Source organism: Cavia porcellus, unplaced genomic scaffold, assembly GCF_034190915.1.
Source record: "Cavia porcellus strain 051 isolate PalLab524CR breed Dunkin Hartley unplaced genomic scaffold, mCavPor4.1 scaffold_14, whole genome shotgun sequence".
NCBI lineage: Eukaryota > Metazoa > Chordata > Mammalia > Rodentia > Caviidae > Cavia > Cavia porcellus.
In genome coordinates this window covers 68,229,114-68,234,309 of record NW_026947497.1, presented here as the reverse complement: position 1 = coordinate 68,234,309, position 5,196 = coordinate 68,229,114, and the positions used below count along the sequence as shown (strand labels likewise).

Genomic DNA, 5,196 nt, shown 5'->3' with positions numbered 1-5,196 from the left:
ACCCTGGGGCTACCATTTGCCAGTATGTGATGTTCATGAGAGGCTGAATCTTGCTGACCTTAGTTTCTTCACATGTTAAATAGGAGCAATAAAACCCGGCAAGTAGAGATATGCTGAGGATCTAATGAAGGCCTGGCAGATGATAAGCAAAATGCTCAGTGCAGGGCCTGGCACAGGATAAACTATCGATAAAGGGGAGTCCTGCATGGACACTGGCACTGAGGGTGCAAAGAGGTAACATGCTGACTAAAGACAGCCTTTGTGTTCATGTAGCCTGTATAACGAAGCAACACAGCCTGAAGGCTGAGGGTAAGGGCTCCTTAGCTTTATTACCTGGGGCAAATGAACCTGTTGAGTCTCATACTACTCACCTGTAAAGGCAGTAGTTACAGGAGCATGTACTGCAAAAGATTATCAAGCACCTTAAAGTAGGTGGTATACCAGACATTCATCAGGTAAGCAGCTATATTACCACTTACTAAGAAGTAACACAGTAGATAAAAGAGTCGTGGGTACATTTCTTTGCACCAGTGTGCTGCCAGAGAGAGGGTGTGTGCTGGCAACTTCTGGCAACCAGAGGAAACAGAGGATGGAGAAAGGGAGAGAGTGGTATTGTGGGAAAATAACCAACAGCTCTTTCCCTGTTGCTTGTATGGCCAACCCAAGGAAGTGAGGCAGGGTGCAAGGGTGAGGGCCGTAGGCATAGGTCAGAGCGGCTGGTGGAGCTCAGGGCACACAGCCCTTGCCCAGTCTCCAGCACGGCAGAAAACCAGACAAGGAGGTGTTGGAACCCTGGAACTAGACTCAGGAAGGGGAGGAGAGCAGTTCAGGAGCTTCCGGGGAGGAGATTCGAATGGGCATACAAGAGACCATGCTTGCCCGGTAGGACTCTCAGTTTCCCTTTGGAGCCTATGGGTACAAACGCCAAGGCTGGCTTTCCAGGGATGTGTCCCGTGCGGGGGTACTGGATGCTGCACCTGGAGGAGCCTTTGCTTCATGGAATGCTCTTGACATTCTCAATAATTCTTTTTAACCAGGAGAGTTAAGTTTCTGTTTTCTACTGGCTCCGTGCAAGTCATACAACTGGTCCTGTTCATCTCAAGTAGGACATATGAGAAACCAGATGCTCCAGGTATTCCCAGAAGGGCAGACTCATTTTCAGCTGTGGGCAGGCAGGGGAGGGGAAAGAAGGATGAGGGGACATTTTGTACTTGACCCTGAAGGACATGGGCAGGATTCGGACAAGTGAAAACAAAAGCGTGGTTGTCTGGTCAGAAGCCTTACGTTAGCAAAGTGAGGAGATGGAGAAACACACACTTTCCTTACGGAATGCTAAGAATCCTCTGGGCTCAGAGTCTTTGCTCCTGAGCTGCTGGCGCCTGGGCTGTGCCTGGGCTGTGACACACTCAGCTGGCCTTTCTAGGGTGGCCTCTCCTTCACGGTCTTTCTCAGACTTTCCCTACAAGTGCCATCTGCTCAGCATCTGCCCAGTGAGTGCATTAAACTTGGCCCTCGAAGCTAGTCTTGAAGTCAGGAGGATGAGGAGAGCAGGTCCAAAAAGTCAAAGGGAAATTCTTAGCTGAAAATGTGGTTACTGAAATAAAAATGAAAAATGTGTAAGTAGGTCAAATAATAGAGCAAATACAGATCAAGAAAAAATTCAGTCAAGAACCCTCAGCACCTCATTGACTGTCTCTGTGTCTTTTAGAGCACAGCTTTCGTGTAGCATTGGGACAGCAGGCAAAGGGTAAAGGAAGAATTTTGATCAAGGTCTCCATCTTCTGCCCCACACTGCCACAACCCCGCATCTGTTCAAGAGAAATCCTCAGACAGACATGACTACAGTCAAACCATGGTGACACCAACGAGAGGGAAAATGAAAGGAAGAAGCCATTTTTCTTCTAAAAATCTCACAATTTCTCCCTCAACCTTCCTACCCTAAACTTTGTGTTTAAATATTATTTCTATTAATGTGACACAAATTTAATGGTTTGTAGAGATGTAACATGTTATAGATAACATGCCAATATATGATTCATTATGTTTCCATTTGATTTACACAATTTTTTTTTAAACCAGGGATTGAATTCACAACCATACGCTTGCAAGGCAGGTGCTTATGCCACTGAGCTAAATCCCCAGCCCCAATTTACACAATTATTAAACTGTCACATGATTAACAAACTTTTGCTTGCTCTTGGTCCATGGCTTCTACAGGCTTGAAGTCTTTCTCCTAATTAAACAAGACAGATTTGTATAGATAGCTAGTGTGTTTTGTGCAGACCCAAGGCCTTGGACTCCCTCTCAGCCCTGTGGCTACTGATGTGGGGACAGGTGGGACATAGGACCTGCAGAAAGGGTGCAGACCTTCTGGGGCAGAACCCATCTCCAGGGCGTGGAGGCAGGGGCTGGACACTCTGTGGTCACCTGGAAGAGCACAGTGATGTCTGTCACTGGGGTTTGTCTCCTGGCACAGATGTCTGAGTTCTCTTACAAAAAGAACTAAAGAGGCACTGTTCTCAGAAAGCTCAAGTGTCTCCATCTTGATGGCTGCTGACAGCTTGTGACAAGAGTAAAGAGGCATTAGCTTCTAGGCTGCACAGAAGAGAAGCAGGAAAGAGAAGGTCCTCTAGGTGCCAACAGTGCCCAGAGACATGTTCCGGGGTGGGCAGTGGTGGCTGAAGCGGGCAGCAGTGCCTTACAGTAGAAAGCAGTGTCCAGGAATGGGCAAGGGTCTCTAGGGGCACACAGTGGGTCTGGAGCTGGTGCAGTGCCCAGAGGCTAACTTTAGTGCCCGTTGAAGAAATTAATCCCCAGGGACAAGCAGCAGTGCCCAGGGGCAGGGAGCGACATCCAGTGGAGGTTGGCGGCAGCAAGTTGCAAGAAGCAGTGCCCCGGAGAGAAAGTGAGGACCAGGGATAGCTAGCTTGGCTCAGGGGCAGACGGCAGTCCCAGAGCATGAAGTGCCCCCAGGGGATGGCAGCGGGGTCCTGGGGCAGGTGGCGGGATCCAGGGTTGGGCAGTTGCACTCGAAGAAAGCAATGGAGCCCAGGGACAGGCACAGTCAAAGGACAGGAAGCTGTGTCTAAGGGTGGGCAGGGATGCCAGGCATAGCAGCAGTTCCCAGGGACAGGATGCCCAGGGACCCTGCAAAAGGGTCACAGTCCTCTTCTAGTCCCTAGGTCCCTTGGTCATTCTACAGACTTCTTAAATAACAACGTCCCCTCATTATGAATAGCTAATATACAGCATGACTCCTAAACAGACAGGATGACATGTCACCAAAAGAAATCTGGTAGCATTGTGGATAAAGAGGTATAAGAAAAGGTTACCAGGGAAAGTTTAATGCAACAGACTGTGTCGTGGAGCACTGCAGAGAGGGGGCGGCAGCACGGTCTCTTTGTAGGAAATCCAAAACTAACAGTTCAAGGTGGATGGACTCTGACGCAATGAAAAGTCCAAAGTCAGCTTGATATGCAGGTGTCCTCTGTCCATGGTTCAAACCTAAGTACAGGGAGAAGCTATTGACCAGACAACCCCAGTAGGGTTGGGGGAGCACAGGGGATCTGGAAAGAATGGGGGTGGGCCTAAGGCCCCCTCATTTCCATCAGCACTTCCTTCCTTGACCATGAGTGATTGGTGTTTTCTGGGTATTTTGGGGGGGTCTCACCGCCCAGTGTCAGCTGTTCCCCCTTTGTACCCCCACCAGGGCACTGTCAGCCTCACTTCTGAGAAAGATGTTTCAACTCACCAGCATCAATAAGCCACAACCCTGAGAGGCTTATTTTTCTCCATGCACACACATGCACAGACGTGTGTGCCTCACACTTATAGCCCAGACCATTTCAGGGTACAGAAGGGCAGAGCCGGGATCCTGCCCTGGAGATGGGGCTTTCTTTCTCTGTCTCTTTGAAGGGGCACCATACCATGTGCTGGCCTGGGGAAAGGCACTGTGCTGATTACTTGAGGAAGTATGGCCCAACGCATATGCCATTTAAATAGATGCCCTTAAATAAACCCAGGGAAGAGATCGCCTTTCAGAGTTCACAGTCCTGCTTTTGCAGCAGCCACAACTTACCTGATGGCCCCAGCCAGCACAGGGCCTCCTTTAGGTGATGTGAATGGCGGTAGCCAGTATCTAGCCCTGGGTCAGATACAGGGAGGTGAAAAGGACACTGCAAATGAGTGTGTGTGGAGGAGGTAGGGGCAGATGGAGAAAGTGGCTGAATGGAGAAAAGGGCTCACTGCTAGACATAGCACGCCAGTAGAAGAGCCCGCCCGTGAGCCAGGGTCACATGCAGCCAACACTGGATCAGGGTGGCCTTGTTGGGTGCAGCTAAGTGCTGCAAAATGGTCTGAGCTCAGGGACCCATTGCAGAGGGTGGGGTGGAGTCTGACTGAGCTTCATCCACCCTGCACTGGCCAGGCCACTCTGAGCAGAGGCTGGTGCTGGTACCCTGGGTTCCCCAGAGCCTCTTGAAGTCTGTGCACATAGCAGGTGCTTAATGAACGTCAAATGAAACAATAGAGTGCACTTTTTGATTTTGTATTTCCCCTTGAGAAAACTTACAATTCCTTGTAGACATCTTTTATACTAAATTAAAGCTTTAAACTAACACCCTCTGTTTAACTGTGATCGATCTCTCTCCCTTAGTGTAATTTTGGTCACTTCCTCTCTATTCCCCTGTCAGCAAGAGTACTGAAAGTTCTAACCTGGGCAGGAAGAGTCAGGGGCTCAGAGGCCTGGGTTTCAGTCAAAAAGGGGAAATGAAATGACACTAAAATAGACTTAAAGCCAGAAGCAGTCCTCACAGGTTCCAGATCTGCATACTTCTTCAGGACCTTGAAAGTTTGCTCTTCTGCCATAGGTCAGGTCTAATTTCTCTGCCCTGGAGTATGACTGAGCCTTTGTAACTACCAAGGAGTGAATGGAAATCAGCTGCCAGACCTGTGAGAAGAGTCCAGTTAATGTTCTCAGTGCCAAGCCTCTGAGCTGTCCCAGCTGACACCACGTAGAGCTGAAGGATTGTCCCCATGAAGTCATAATGCAGATTTGTGAGGAAGAATAAGCACTGCTGTGTGAAGCTTACTACATGTCAGGGACATTTATTACATGACAGTTGCATCAAGGGCATCATCGTTACGGCATCGTGAGGTTCTCACCTAGTTTCTTGTGAGACTCTGATTTTTCTTCAA

At 49.1% G+C, this 5,196-nt stretch overlaps 1 long non-coding RNA gene across 1 annotated transcript; it reads left to right on the top strand.

The window, feature by feature from the left end:
* Positions 1–751: 751 nt before the first annotated feature.
* Positions 752–2,185, top strand: LOC106029179 (uncharacterized). The gene is made up of 2 exons (XR_001202847.2): positions 752–1,132; positions 1,709–2,185. It is a non-coding gene; the product is annotated as an uncharacterized LOC106029179 (long non-coding RNA).
* Positions 2,186–5,196: the final 3,011 nt, after the last annotated feature.